Here is a 16412-nt window from a genome sequence, read left to right as displayed (position 1 = left end):
AACGTTCAGGACTCATGAAGAGCTGAAATGTTCATGAATATCAAGCAGAACAAGAGTTAACTGCTTGGACTGAATCAATAGAAAACTGAAGTAATGTTTTCAAAATTTTGCTTAAAACATTGCTGATCCTTGTTTTGTTTTTCAGAGTCAAGGAATCTTCTGAGCTATCTACAACTTTTAACAATTGAGTAAGGTATACTCCTGTGAACAAAATTTGGAGCATATTTGTTTCTCTCTGCCTGGTTTCTCTAGAATTTGGAAACTATTTGGGAGTATCCTTAACTTACGGCAATATAGTTATTTGCACCAGTGCAATAAGAATCCATTTTCTTTTGCAGCAATATTCAGTTGGAGAAACTAGTTGTTCTGCCAAGGCTTTGACTGGAATGATGTACTTTCCTTTAGGGAATCAAGCTTTACTTGCAGAACCAATAAAAGCCCCTTGGGAAAGCTGGCCTCACACCTTGTCTACACAGTTCCTTTACAGGGTTCGTAACCTGTGGTGAGTAAAGAATGTCACTTTCTAACAGGCCCAGCAGCCCCAAGCTTTCTTAGAACCTCAGGAAGAGAGGAATTTACCCAAATCATAGGTATTTGAGGGTATAAACCCATGGCTGAGCTCAGCTTTGAAAAGTTTTATCTAAGATTACTTCTGGAACAGAGTTTCATCAAAGCCAACTTAGAAAAGCCTATGTGAAAATAATTATTCTTCCTGCACTTTATGCAGATAATTAAGCCATGTATAAGATGAAAGTTTATTTTGCAAACAACTCAGTCCTATCATGATTTGTTTTTAACAAAAATGAGGACTGGAGAGAGAAAAAATATGTTTCAAAACTTATCATACACTTGACATTAAATTCTAGTCTCATTGTTTTTAAGTTTTTGTCTGCATTTTAGACTAACCCTGCTTATTCCTGTGAACCAACCAGTGATCTCCAGCTGCAGCTCAGAAGAAACAAAAGGGCTGGGTAATGTAAAAATCTGGATCAATATTCTAGTTCTGGGCAATTATCCTGCAAATCCTGCCAGGTGATAGGAGTAAATAGCGTGCCCATAACCCCAAGGTTTCTTTGTTTGGGAAAATAAGACCAAGGGAGCTAACCAAAGCCAAGCTCCATGCACTCAAATCTCAGCAGGCATAACTATAGCTATCAGTTATCTGGGCATGTTGGCAACCTTGGGATTTTTGAGCTGTCCTTACCCCCTTGTTTCATTTTGATACATGTCTTCTAATAACCTGGCTTGTCTCTTTTCACCTTCAGGCCATCAAACTGCAAATGGTCATGCAACTGGAGCCTCAGACAATGGCTCCTTTTTGTCAGGGACCCTTAAAGAGGCCTCTGAGGGAGAACTGACTGCCATTTTCCCAAAATGGCACCTCCTGTCAGCATGAAGCAGTTAAGATCAGTCACCATTCTTATCCTAATTACAGTTAGAGGTACCTCTTCAGAGGGGGGAATTGATAGTGGCAGGAGGCAGACAAATACCTAGGCAGATATGGGCAGGTCCCTGGTGAAACCTGACCTTGAAGCTAAAGACAGTTTAAAGCCTGAAAGCCAAGCTACAAGTCAAATCCACAGATTGGATTGAGAACCTGTCTTCCCATTTGGCACACTTTCCTCTGATTGGTCCCCACCCCTCACCTATTTTACATATACTTACCTTTTTCTAATTGGTTTTCTACACTGCTGTGCCCACCTTTGAGTGGTGCCTTTGCTTTAGCCCTTCTTTGCATACTCACAAACCAAACAGCACACACTCCCCTATTCTGAGCCCATAAAAGTCCCTGACTCAGCCACACTGGGAGAGAGAAACCACCTGACTGCAGGGGTGGGGGACCACCCCCCCACCATGTTCCCTCTCCACTGAGAGCTGTTCCATCACTCAATAAAATTCTTCTCCATCCATCCTCACCCTTCAATTGTCAGCAGCATATCCTCTTTCTGCTTGGACATGACACAAGAGCTTAGGAATCACCAAACTTGGGTACAAGCTATAACACTGGTGGGCCAAGTGGGCAGGGTGCCTCCAGAGGCAGGCCAGGCTAAGCGAGTTCTGGGCAGGGAGGGGGTCGCTGGCCATGGAAGTCCCCAGTTGGCAAAGTGGCCAAGAAAAATCTCGTGTCACAAGTAAATATGGCCTCCCTGCCCCACTGCGTTCCTGCCCCTGAAAAGCAGCTGACAGGATTAGCATAATATGATAAATTTCCAGAGGTCAGCTTAACTACATATGTGAAAATATATATATCCTTTGACCTAACAATGCCTCTTTTAAGTCTTTATCTTAAAGAGCTAACCAGAGAAGTACACAAAAGGTATTTGTACAAGACATTGATTTCAGCTTTCTTTCTAATAAGAAAAAAATGAGCATCCCCACAAATGGCCCACAAAAGGGATTAATTATATAATTAAAGAGTATCTATATGATGAACTCTGATGCTGTCTTTAAAAAGGAATATGGGCCAGGTGCGGTGGCTCACACCTGCAATCCCTGCACTTTGGGAGGCTGAGACAGGTGGATCACCTGACATCAGGAGTTCGAGACCAGCCTAGCCAACATGATGAAACCCCGTCTCTACTAAAAATACAAAAAATTAGCTGGTCATGGTGGCACATGCCTGTAATCCCAGCTACTCAGGAGGCTGAGGCAGGAGAATCACTTGAACCCTGGAGACAGAGGTTGCAGTGAGCCGAGATTGTGCTATTGCACTCCAGCCTGGGCAACAAGAGCAAAACTCCATCTCAAAAAAAAAGAAAAGGAATATGAAGATATAGAGTCAGTGAAATGAAAAAAAAAACTTCATGACATATTGTTGGCTAAAACAAGCTATTTATAAAATGGTACGTATGGATGGGAGGGGGTGGATGATGCGAAATTAATTAATGGGTACAATATTCCTCATTTTCATGATGGATACACTAAAAGCCTTGACTTCACCACTACACAATCTGTCTATACAACAAAATTCCACTTGCACCTCATAAATTTATACAAATAAAATAAAAGAAAATGGTATGTATGATATAGTACCATTGTTACTGGGCAAGATGTATAAATGCATAGACATCCGAAAAAGCAGTCTCCTGTTTACCAGCAGTGGTATCTCTCAGTGGTGAATTTAAGATGACTTTTACTTTGATCCTTACTCTGGCCTGTGTTGCTTGAACGTCCTACAAAAGGAGGTGTGGACTTCATCTGGTGCTGTGAAGAGGCCTCTAGGATGGAGCTGACGGAGCCTCTTGAGAAGCCCTGGGGAGTCCCAGCATAGTGATGGGCGGAGGCCCCAGGGATGGAATTGCTGGAGGGTGGGCAGAAAGGCTTAAATGATGTGGAAGCAAAGACAGAGCCCAAGCAGTTTTATGGCAAGAGAAAGGGCTGTGATGAAGCAGAATTTCCGGGTGATTTGGCTGAGCTCTCCGCGAGGCTGCATGGGATTCCATGTCCCATTATTATTCATAGAATTCTTGCCATCATGGAACTTAGTGGGCCATTGAAACAGCCTGGCTAACTGATTGTTGTTTTGTGTTTTTGTTGTTGTTGTTGTTGATTTTATTTTTTATTTTTATTTATTTTTTTGGTCAGCTTGGGACCTGCTGGGGAAAAGTAAATACCAAGCTAACTTTCCCAAGGAATGCCATAGTCATTGGAGGTGGGGAGAAATTCTTCCACAGAACATGTGAAATCATTAAGGTCCACAGGTAGGCTGCAGACTATCTTGATTGGCAGTTGCATTCAGCACAGTGAAATACAGTACATTTTTCTTTCCTAAAAAATGGTGAAAATGAGGTAAAGAATAATGAATCTCTTCATATAACAGGAATCCAGTGTATAGAGTGAGTGTAGAATGTCCTGTAATGGTTCCATTTAGTGTTGAGATCCTCAGGCACCAAAGATGTAACTACTAGATAGTATAATAGCTCTAATCCTGCAAAATTTTCTAGCGGAAGAGGGAGAATAAGAAGCATTTTTGGCATAAGTACTAGTTTGCCTGATTAAATATTTTCTATAGAGTAGGTGGAGTTCACAATATAAATCAATAATATTGAAATAATTATCATAGTGTTGGTCCAGCACAGAAATATTGTTCAGTACTTCAGTAACGTATTTTCCACTACCTAAATTCAAAAAAGTATTGTAAAAATATAGCCAAAACACTTATTTTCTCTTCCATAAGACTCTATTTGATAGAAAATACTTATTAAAAGGAAAATATCTTCAAACCGATTGCCCAAAATCGCTCCAGTTCAAATGTCTGGGAAAACGACATGCTAATATTCAGAGGACTTTCCTACTTGATCCTTTTAACAGTGGTCACTTGAAAACTTCACATTAGATTTGCACACCATACCAAATCAAAAATTAAACAGCCAAAAGAAATAAAAAACAAAACCATAATGCAAAACCAAGCTGCAACAAAAAGCCCTCAAACATTTGAGGCTATTTAAACATTTTAGAACATCTCAAAGTGAAAATAAACTTCTCTGCTCAAAACTAGTAAGCAAATTTTTAATGTTGCAATACAGATTTTCTATCATGTACTTTGAGTTAACACAGAGATACAACTTAATACAATAAGCATGGCTGGCTTCCGTTTGGGATTCTTAAATTGAAAGAAATATAGCATGCTGGCTATTTACTCTGTTTGAATTAACAGCAATGTACATATAGGATATTGTTAAGATCTAGTCATTCTATGGCCCTTTGCTGCTTAAAATTTCTCCGTTTAACAGAATCCATACATTGGTAATGTTTAAAATGAGACTTTTCTGTGACCAAAAAAAAAAAAAAAAGTATTTGTGTAATCTTCAAAGTGTTTAATTTGTATTAAAGCTAAATCCAGAGGCTCTGAAACCTTAGGGGCTCTTGATGTGGATTTTTGTTCTGGTTCACACACCTTGAGACAAAGGCTCATAGTCAAGATGTGGAGGAAAAAGACGTTTTTTTGTGTGTGTGAGATGTGGGGCAAATTTATTCCTGAGGCAGCCTGGAATGGGCTTCAGAAAATGGATAGAGTGTCTTCTTGAAGAAAGGGCCTCTAAGTAAACTCCACTGCCATTCAAAAGATTTGCTCTGACACTTAACAAGTGGTGCAGGAAGAAAGGAAAATCTGTTGTCAGGTTTGGGGTGTTTATCAGCTCCCCTCGAGACACTTGACCTAATGCTGCGGTCCCCCTAATCCGCTGATCTGCATGCGGTGGCCCTGCAAGCCTCAGCCCACAACTGCCAGCAAAATTGCCTGGAACACTTATCCCAACACATTGATCCCTCAGTATATTGTGTGCCGCTCACCTACTCCCCCTCCTCCCTTCCCGCCCCCCTCTTGCGACTCCCCCGAAATTTAATTCTGCTCACAAATTGTGAAATAAGTTGTTTGGGCTGGATTTGTCGAGTGAATTGTCCCACTAATGAAACAGTCTGTTCATTATACAGTGGTAGGACGGAAGATTTAGCGCTCCCATACCCCGGGACCCAGGCAGGTTAACGTTTTTAGACTGACAGTTGACAAAAGAATGAATAGCTCTCTCCTGTCAAATCAGGCTTACAAACAGCTTGGCATACAAACAGTTACTGCTTGCATGCATGAGGATTTAGGGTCCCCGTCTGCTAATGCCCCAGATTTGTAAGTACAAATTGGTTAGCCTTCAAACTGTTTGCTAAAGGAATAAAATGACCAAAAATTAGTTTGTTTTAGCCTTTCCCCCTCCCCTCCCTGATCCTGCAAGTGAAACATTAAAAAAAGAGAAGAAAAGGATAAAATAGTGTGTAATGGTCTCATGGAATATTGTTGGGTTTCTGGGTAAGGCATCAAATTAAGCAGAACCATTGTTTGGCAGGAAACATTTTGTTGTGCTCGGACACCCTGCTTCTCGAAAAGCAGCTGAAAATCTAATGGAATTAATGTAAGACATGTGATTTTAAACGATAGGGAGCAGAGGGGGAAGGAGAGTGATCAAAAACATTCATTTCTATTCATTTTAGTACCTGTTGCTTAAAACAGGTTACAATAATACAGTGGGTAATTGAGATTTCTGAAACTTTTTCATAGGCAATTATATGTACATTAGATAAAAACCATTTTAGTTTTCCTTGTTGGTTTGCATCATTTTGTGACTAAAGTAAACTAATGCAAAAATCACTGAGAGAGAATGCTTTATAGGAAAGAAAGTAAATACTTTTACCAGGTGATTTCTCGATGTGGTGATAATTTTTAGTCTGGGTTAGGTTAAATAACTCTCCGCTATATTATAACTGAGGCAGAGCAGTTGACAGGGACAGGAGTGATAGCATATTTTTTTATTGAATTCTAGGGAACACAAATGAAAAAAGGTAATAGACAAGAATTTTTTCAACTTCAACATGACCCAGTGTCTTTGAATTAAGAACTCTTTTCTTCTTTATAAAATATATTCCCAGGGTAGCCATATTTCAGTGAGTTCATGATCACATCTTTCTACATATGCTAAAGACAATTTTTAAAAATCAGACCTTTTGGAAACTTTGCAAGTAGCAGTTATGAGTTAATTCAAACATTCCTTACAACCTTTTCTCTTATCAGCGTCTAAGTCTTGCACGGGTATTTGCAGCATTAAGAGTTCCAAACGATAAGTACAATCTTAATGCAATGCATAAGTGTACAAAGTCAATGACAGTTGCTATTGGAAATCTGAATAAAGCAAGAGCATTAGGCTGCTAGAGAGAATAAGTGGGACAGCCTTCGTCCCAGATATGATTGAGTCATTTTTTATGAAGTCGTCCAAGCCTATAGAATGTTCTGCACCTGTGAGTCCTTATGCCAAAATTGGTCATTTAAATCTGAGGATGGGAATGGGAGAGAAAGTCACAAACAACTCAATAGCAAACAATACTATGGCTGCACACAGAACAGACCCGAGTGGTCTCTCTCCCTTTCCCATTTCTCCTTACCACTCCCAGAACTTTGCAAACATCTTCCTTTAAAATCCATTCCTTTCCCATCAACCCTAAATTTTTTTTTCCTACATCATCACATTTTAGGCATTTCAAAGACAGAGGCCAGGACTGATGAAGAACTTCAGGTTAAGAAAATGCATATGTTTGGTGAAAACTTTTTGGAGAAATATGCTTAGAGAAATGGCATTTTCCTATGGATTTTACAGTGCAGTGATTCCCTTACAATGGAAAACCACAGAAAATGCGGGGGTTTCAGTAATCAGGTCATCTGTTTGGGGCAGACTTCTCCATACAATCCACAAGATTACAAAGAACGCAGAGCGGAGTAAGACTAAAGCTGACCTAAGTTCCATGCAAGAGTTGAAGAGAAATGAATAAATACTTGGGGCTGCTTATTGTCTTACTCCTTATGAGAAACAAAGGCTGCTGATGGAAAGCATTGTTAATAGCACACTATAGGCTAAAATACAAAGCCTTCCTGCTCTAAAAAAGAGCTGAGGCTAAAGCAAGCAAGCAAGCAAGCTAGCTAGCTGCATCATTAGCAGGAAGGGATGGGCATGGCGCACAGGTCTCTACAGAAGGAAATGCCATTGACCTACATGGAAAGATTTTCATGGTGGTAAAGCCTCAGTCACCCAGTGACCATGGGCAGGTCTCTTAACCTCTTTGGGCTTCCCCGTCCCATCTGCAAAATGGAAAGAACAGCATCTCATGCTGTTATTGTAATGGATAATTTATGTGTTACACAATGCCTAGTCCAGCAAACAAATATATGTAAATATTTCCCATATATATATATATAAAGAATAAATAGTGGACAGGCACGGTGGCTCATGCCTGTAATCCCAGCACTATGGGAGGCTGAGGCAGGCAATCCCTTGAGCCGAGGAGTTTGAGGCCATTCTGGGCAACATGGTGAAACCCCGTCTCTACAAAAAATAGAAAGAGTATCTGGGCATGGTGGTAAGTGCCTGTACTCCAAGCTACTTGGGAAGCTGAGGTGGGGGGATCAGCTGAGCCTGGGGAGGTTGAGGCTGCAGTGAGCCATGATTGTGCCACTGCACTCCAGCCTGGGGAACCCTGTCTCAAAAAAAAAGATAAAAAAGGAATATATATTCTTATGAGGTTTCTGAGCAATTGCAACTGGCTGAAGCAGAAAAATCCTAGTGTTTTATGATGTATCTAAAAGCCCAGTGGAAAACAGAGGGTGATGGTTGTGGCTGAATGAGCTACTCGATCAGTAAACCTCAGGTTGGTGTTGCATCCCCCAGTGAGGCTTAATTCATCTAACGTCAGGTCTGGATGTCAGTCTCCCTTATCTTACAGATGAGGAAGCTGAGGTTCAAATTAACATGGGGTTAATCTCAGGCCTCCTGATCACCAGTCTAGTAATGTTCTTCCCCTTCAACACATTCCTTCTAAAGGAAAGGTTGTAATGCTGTAACCTGGTTTATCTTTTGACACGTAACTCTTATTTTATCTGTACAAAATGGGGCATTTGTGTGGGTTCAGTGAGTTTTCTGAAGTAACATTGGTTCAGTACTTTTTGCCTTTTAGGCTTGTTTATGAATCTGTGAGATCTATTTTTAGAAGTTAATTACCAAGTCTACCTTTTTTCCAGTTAAATGCCTAGGTTGTGGTTATTGTTATTTTGTTACTTATAAAGTAAAATAAGCAGAAAAAAACCCCGAAAAACAAAATAACCTATTTGTTATTTTAAATCTTCTAAAATATAACATCAAAAATACATTTTTCGGCCAGGCGTGGTGGCTAATGCCTGTAATCCCAGCACTTTGGGAGGCCGAGACGGGCAGATCACGAGGTCAGGAGATCGAGACCATCCTGGCTAACACGGTGAAACCTCGTCTCTACTAAAAATACAAAAAAATTAGCCGGGCATGGTGGCAGGCACCTGTAATCCAAGCTACTCAGGAGGCTGAGGCAGGAGAATGGCATGTACCCGGGAGGCAGAGATTGCAGTGAGCCAAGATTGCGCCACTGCACTCCAGCCTGGGGGACAGAGCGAGACTCCGTCTCAAAAAGAAAAAAAAAAAATTCACATTAAAAAATCTATTGATTTGAGAAAACTGTACTTAAACCATGGCCCCAGGGTGAAATGAATGGTGAGTGGGAATGCCAATTAAAACAGATGGGAGGAGAAACGTACTTGCGTTACCTTACACAGGTTTTCTAGGATTCCCTAAGTTCCCCAGAAACCTCTAGAAGGTGTTTGTTTTCTCTTTTGCCATCTCCCTTTCTGGGAAGGCTGCCAGAGTCCCTTCACCCCGAGCACCCATTCAACATAAAGCACCAGAGAGGCTAACACGGCTGCCACTTCCAGGCAGGGCTCAGGTTAGGATATTAGCTGCTCATGGCTTGGCTACATATTGCTTTGATTCAGTATTAGCGGCATCCTGCTGTGGTAAATATTATCTTTTAGAGAAAGGGATCCAGAAAGAGACATCTAAAGCCCCCAAGACGAATTTCATCGTTTTACCCAGTATAAGCCCATGGCAGATCTATACAAAAGCCACCGTTCTCTAACTAAAAATGGGGCCAGGGCACTGAGTCCTATGTGAAAGGAATGTAATGATGAGGTTGGAAAAAAACAAAAACAAAAAACAGAGAGGCTGTGCAGTCAGGGGACATGGTTTTGAATTTTATTTTATTCCCGCTCACCATTCGTTCACCCTGGGGCCATGGTTTAAGTACAGTTTTCTCAAATCAATAGATTTTTTAATGTGAAAAATGTATTGTTGATGTTATATTTTAAAAGATTCAAAATAACAAATAGGTTATTTTGTGTTTTTTGGGTTTTATTCTGCTTATTTTACTTCATAAGTAACAAAACAACAATAACCATGACCTAGGCATTTAACTGGAAAAAAAGTAGACTTGGTAATTAACTTCTAAAAATAGATCTCACAGATTCATAAACATGCCTAAAAGGCAAAAAGTACTGAACCAAGCTGTGTGGCCTCAGTTATTTAGTTTATTCACTTAGGTATTCAATTATTTAATTCTTCATCTAGAAGATGGAGGTGATAATAATATCTCCCTCATGAGGTTAAAAGTAAAGATTAAATAAGCAGACACATATAACACACACATACAGTACTTACAACACAGTCATGTGGTTCATAAGTGTTAGCTGCTGTCAATGGATATTCACAAGACCCTCTAGTGAATGTTCACTAGTGTTCAAAGTGTGGGCCTTGGACCAGAAGAATGGACATCAACTTGTCAGCAATGCAGAATCTCAGGCCTCGCCCCACAACTGCTGAATCAGAATCTGCACTTTCGTAAAGCACTCCGATGATTCACTCGTCCATGAAAGTTGGAGGAATGCTGGCTTAGAACACACACTCCAGACTTGTCCCTTGAGGCTTTGGCTGGGTGGCATTGAAATGAATGCTGAAGTCTTCAGCTTGGATCTCCCATATGCTAGCACACTACCCAGTGGTGTGGGCTGCCAGGCTGGTTATTTAATGAGTTTTATGATACATTAAATCTTCCAGACCTCACGGCAATTTGACCATTAAAGAAATAACTTTTTTTAAGGTAGCCCAAAACAAGCCAACTCAAGCGAATAATGGGATTAGCGCGGTGATATTGAAATCAGAGTCAGACCACGTGAGTCAGTCTCCATCATTCACGGCTGCTGTCCTCACAGCTGATTGTGGCACATTGTTTCATCAAATTAAACACCAAAGGGATGTTGTAAAGGCAGCATATGGTCCTCTTTCAAAAGTAGTTAGCCTGGCATTGCACAAGTGGCCTCATGGTGGCTCCCCTGAAACCTTCTAAATCAACATATTGAGGGTATTTGCTTTCGCAAAACAATGACTCATAAAAGTGGTTGCTTTTAATTGCAGGCTTGATAACGTTGTCGTCGGAAGCAAGTCCAGGATGTGAGATGGGAAGGAGAATAGATGGACTCATGATGAAAGGACAGAAATCAACTGCCATCTTTTCCTGTTCTCCCATTGCAGTGGCAGTGATCACAGAGGAGAGATGCCTATGTTCACCTCTTCCACCTGGATGGATGCTGAGCTCTTAGAAATTGACTTTCCAGGGGATACAGAGGCTCACGCCTATAGTCCCAGAACTTTGGGAGGCCGAGGTGGAAGGATGGCTAGAGGCCAGGAGTTTGAAGCTGCAGTGAGCTTGAGACCAGCTTGAGACTAGACCCTGTCTCTATAAAAAATGTTTAATAAAAACTTAGCTGGGTATAGTGGCATGCATCTGTAGTCCTAGCTACTTGGAAGGCTGACATGAGAGGATGGCTATGTCCAGGAGTTCAAGGCTGCAGTAAGTGAGCTGTGATTGCTTCACTGCACTTCAGCCTGGGTGACAAAGCAAGATCCTGACTCAAAAAAAGCCGAGGGGAGTAGGAATAAAAGAAAGCAATAGACTTTTCTCCCTCTCTATTAGGCAAAAGCAGACTGGGGATGGTTTCAGAATCAAGGCAAGAATAAAGACATGTGGCTAAAAGACCTGCTGGAGGGGGAGACGATGTTCTCAGGAGAGACGGAGGACAGAGCTTCGCAGAGAAGCCGGTGAAGGGCAGCTGTGTCAGCCTCTGGTGGCTCCGGTAGAACCCTCGTAGTTTGTGATGCACCAGCTAGATGATACTGGAAGGTGAGGCCAGCCCAAGTCTGACTTTCAAGAGAAAGTCATTAGGCAATATTAGGAGCGATGTTTGGTTGCTATTTTGCATGTATGTGGCTGACCTTTGCTCCATGAATGTGATGGATTAGCCAACGTGTGATTAGTGAATAGCAAACCTCACAGCGCCCCTGTGAGCTCAGCATGAAAGGAATGATGTCATATCATAGGTAGCAGGTCACCGGAGCCATATCCCTCTCTTGCAACTGCAACTCTTATCCCACCCTCCCCTCAAAGTGCCCCCAAAATAAGAGGGCTTGACCAGCCTTGGCGCAGGGTTGGAGATTGCATGGGTCACCTCCCACCTTCTGGTTTGTATGTGACCCTTTGTCACTTCTGACCATACAGTTGCCACCATTCCTGGGGGCAGCCCTAAGTCCACAGCCCCCTTTTATGTCTGCTCAGAGGTAAACACAACTAAGAGAACTAAGGGAACATTTGAATCACAGCCTGAAAAAAGGTATTATTATTGGCTGGGCGCAGAGGCTCACGCCTGTAATCCCAACACTTTGGGAGGCCAAGGCGGAAGGATCACTTAAGCTCAGGAGTTCAAGATCACCCTGGGCAAAGTGGTGAAAACCATTCTTGCTAAAATAAAAAAAATTAGCCAGGCGTGGTGGCTGTAATCCCAGCTACTTGGGAGGCTGAGGCACCAGAATTGCTTGAACCCAGGAGGCAGAGGTTGCAGTGAGCTGAGATGGCACCACTGCACTTCAGCCTGGGTGACAGAGTGAGACTGTCTCAAAAATAAAAATTAAAATTAAAATTAAATAAAAGATATTATTATTATTATTATTATTATTATTATTATTATTCAACAGCAAGACATGACCTTCATTTTTCAAAATCTACTGAAGGGGATAAAAATAAAAGTGAAAGTCTTGTCAGCTGACTCCTTTACCAACCTTCCCCTTCTGTCCAAGAGTAGCCACTGGTGCTGGCATGTTCTCTACCCCGAAAAGGATCTTAGATGATGCCTGGTCAGCTTCCCAGTGGATACAGAAATCTCCTCAACACTGAGAATGAACCAAGATGCCTTGGTAAAATCATCCTACTGATAATACGTCACAAATAACACAGCCTTTTCCCTTGAGAGTTGGGAAATACTGGTTTTTACCCCAATTTATTAAACTCTGGCAGCATGATACAGTATCGTAGGGGTGCTATTTTACCCTTCATAAAACAGACATGGGTTCTACCATGTCTAGGCTTCTGCAGAGGCCTCAGAAAACTTCCAGTGATGGCGGACGGTGGAAGGCAGGCACATCACATGGTTGGAGTAGGAACAAGAGAGAGAGGGGGAAGGGGCTACACACTTTTAAACAACCAGGTCTCACCAGAACTCACTCACTATCCTGAGGACAACATCGAAGGGGTGGTGCTAAACCACTTATGAGAATTCATGAGCACCCATGAGCCAATCGCCTCCCACCAGGCCACACCTCCAACATTGGGAACCTCCTTCCTACCAGTGGGCTAAAAGCAATAAATCACTAGGTAACCAGGACAATTCAATCCATGAGTAGCAACAGAAGCGACCTCAAAATTCCAAGTTATTTTTCTTGACCGAACAAAACTTTTAAAACTTCAAATAGAGGAAGTTGTGTCAACAGTTGCTAAGGTCATTATCTACTGAAGAGATTATTAGTAAAAGGAAGATTATATAAGAAATGGAACTCACCTACTGGTCTGATTAAGAAAATTCAGCATGGAAAGACTTCAATCAGAAAAGTGAGAGAAATATTTCATTCCTGCTTGAATAACAGGGGCATTTTAAAGGAAAACATGTGTGCCACAGAGTGGAGAGTGAGCTCGTCCAAGACAAGACTTAGATCATATCCTTAGTTGTGGCAAGACGAGGTGGCTCCTGGTATAGGATTCACGGGGGTTGGCAACTGTATTAGTCTTTTCTCACATTGCTATGAAGAAATACCCAATCTGCAACCAATTAAGCTGACTGAATTCCTTTCCTCCCGGGGGCCAGGTGTGCAATGGCTGCAAACAGCAGCTTCCTTGGTAGTGTACGCAGCCTGTTTCTTGTATGCGTTGCTCTAAGGGACCTTGGAGACAGGCCCTTCAGATGGATGTTCATGTCTCTGACCTTGTACTACCCCAATGTATGCTCCAAACAGACATGCGAGGTGCCTTTGGAAAACCCCAGGGCACTGTGGCCGGGGTTCACATTGTACCATGGTTATCATGTCCATCTGCACCAAGCTGCAGAACAAGGAGCATGTGATTGAGGCCCTGCGCAGGGCCAAGTTCAAGTTCCCTGGCCACCCTGAAGATCCACATCTCAAAGAAGTGAGACTTCACCAAGTTCAATGCAGATGAATTTGAAGACATGGTGGCTGAGAAGCGGCTCATCCCAGATGGCTGTGGGATCAAGTACATCCCTAGTCGTGGCCCTCTGGACAAGTGGCAGGCCCTGCACTCATGAGGGCTTCCACTGTGCTGCCCCCTCTTAATACTCACTAATAAGTCCTACTTCCTGTCCAAAAAAAAAAAGAGGAAGAAATACCCGAGAATGGATAATTTACAAAGAAGAGTTTTGAGGCTGGGTGAGGTGGTTCACGCCTGTAATCCCAGCATTTTGGGAGGTGGAGGCAGGTGGATCATGAGGTCAAGAGTTCAAGACCAGCCTGACCAACATGGTAAAACCCAGTCTCTACTAAAAATACAAAAATTAGCCAGGCGTGGTGGCGGACACCTGTAATCCCAGCTACTCAGGAGGCTGAGGTAGGGGAATCACTTGAACCCGGGAGGCAGGGTTACAGTGAGCTGAGATCATGCCATTGCACTCCAGCCTAGGTGACAAAGCGAGACTCCATCTCAAACAAAAAAAAAGAGTTTTGATTAGCTCACAGTTCTGCATGCTGTCCAGGAAACATGATGCTGACATCTGCTCAGCTTCTGCAGAGGCCTCAGAAAACTTCCAGTGATGGTGGGCAGTGGAAAGCAGGCACATCACATGGCTGGAGTAGGAACAAGAGAGAGAGGGAGATGGTGCTACACACTTTTAAACAACCAGATCTCACCAGAACTCACTCACTATCCTGAGGACAGCATCATGGCGGTGGTGCCAAACCATTTATGAGAATTCATGAGCACCCATGAAACAATCATCTCCCACCAGACCACACCTCCAACACTGGGGATTACAATTTGACATGAGATTTGGTGGGGACGCAGGTCCAAACCATATCAGTGACCACGTACGAACTTAACCGCTCAGCTAAAATAATGGCTACATGTAACCAACTTAAATGACCTTAATAAACTCGTAACCCTGGCGTTCGGGCCACCTTGGGATCTGCGGTAGCTGAAGCATAACAACCAACCAACCTGCTGGGGGAAGATGCGATTCAAAACACACCTGTGGTAAGTTATTTTTTGGTATCAATTTAAAGCCCAAACACTGATGCAATTTGGTCCTCTTTAGAGCCAGGCTTCATCAGGCACTCTCCCCGTTAATTAGCTGAGCTGTAAGATGTTGCTAATAGCCACACATCTTGTAAACATGTTGAGGAGGCCCTGGCCCTGCCCCTGAAGAGCCCGCACTGTTAAGTGATATCTCAGCTGGGGCAGGCAGAGCCGGTCTTCCCACCAGGGAGCGGGTTGCAAGGTGTGCAGCCTCTGCTCAGCATCAAAACACTGTGCTCTGAGAGGTTCTCATTTGGTCGTTGTTCCCCTAGAGGTGACTGCCTTTTGGTAGTAATGATAATAATAATGAGAAAGAGAATAAAAATGAAGAGGCAGAGGAGGAGTGGGAGAAGGAACTTGCCTTTACATTCACTAGAGAGACTAGAGGCAGTGAGATTGTGAACATTCTGCTTTCTTCCCAAGGTAAACGGAGACATCAAGCCTTGCAGAGAAGAAAATATCTGTGAGTGTTCCTTAGTCTGCTGACATGGCTGATCAGCTGCTCTCTGGCTAGCCACCAAAACTAAAACCATAGCAATGAATGATTAAAAACAGTTTCCCAAAGCAGCACCCAGATAGGAAACTGCAGAGGCAGAAGAAGGAATGAATGAAGAGGTGGAGAGGCCACATGGCTGCAGCTCTGTTCGCTAACTTGATGTTTGAATTATTTTGCAGGATTATGTCCAATCTCGGGTATTCAGAGGTATATCAGGGAAGCTGATGGAATAAACCAAATGTGGAAGAATCCTGGAGTTAGGGTGAACAACCATCCTAGTTTTCTCTGACTCTCTCAGTTTTAGTACTGAAAGTCCCTGTCCAGGGAAACCCCTGAGTCTGAGGCAAATCAAGATGGTTGGCCACCCTGCATAGAGTCATAGAAGTGCATGGTTAAAAGAGACCCTGGAGCCTCATATAACTCCCTCATTTTTGGCCCAGAGAGGTCAAAGAGGCAGCACAGCAAAGAACTCAATGTCTTCTTAATAAATGATGAATAAATCTATTGTCTCGTCATGTGAGTAAAATCACCAGAGATTATTAAATGTAAACATGGTACGAGACAAGGACTGGCACCAGAGTGAGGTGATGTGGGATCTAATCCTGGCTCTGCCACTAAATGGGGACCTTGGGTAGGGGAGCTCTGACCTGCCAGGTACTATACACCAATTATTTCATTAATCTGAATTATACTCTTTTAAAGCAGGATTAATATGCCTGTTTAACAGATGGAAGAATGGGCTCAGAGAAATCAAGTAACTAGCCCAATATCATAGTAAGAGCTAAGATTCGAAGGTCAGTTACTCTGACACCAAAGCATATGTTGTTGCCAAAATAGCCCCTACACTGGTACAAAGCTGATGGCAAATCAGCTGCTTGTTGCTCCCATGAAG

At 42.5% G+C, this 16412-nt stretch overlaps 1 protein-coding gene and 1 non-coding gene across 8 annotated transcripts in view; one reads left to right on the top strand and one right to left on the bottom strand.

Moving 5' to 3' along the window:
- LOC100609577 (putative uncharacterized protein C21orf62-AS1) overlaps window positions 1-16412 on the bottom strand; it is a 250016-nt gene that overhangs the window by 164620 nt on the left and 68984 nt on the right. Inside the window, exon 3 of one of the 7 annotated variants that reach the window (XR_010154563.1) lies at window positions 14467-14576. The exons of the other annotated variants lie outside the window; for them this stretch is intronic. The gene's annotated coding sequence lies outside the window, so the exon portion shown is untranslated. Of the gene's footprint in view, window positions 1-14466; window positions 14577-16412 lie in introns of those variants that run through there. 7 annotated transcript variants of the gene reach the window in all.
- LOC112206690 (small nucleolar RNA SNORA70) lies at window positions 13540-13674 on the top strand. The gene has a single exon (XR_002941121.1). It is a non-coding gene; the product is annotated as a small nucleolar RNA SNORA70 (small nucleolar RNA).

The sequence above is a fragment of the Pan troglodytes genome, chromosome 22 (assembly GCF_028858775.2).
Source record: "Pan troglodytes isolate AG18354 chromosome 22, NHGRI_mPanTro3-v2.0_pri, whole genome shotgun sequence".
Lineage (NCBI taxonomy): Eukaryota > Metazoa > Chordata > Mammalia > Primates > Hominidae > Pan > Pan troglodytes.
The sequence above is the reverse complement of the archived record's forward strand: the minus strand, read 5'-3'. Positions and strand labels throughout refer to the sequence as shown.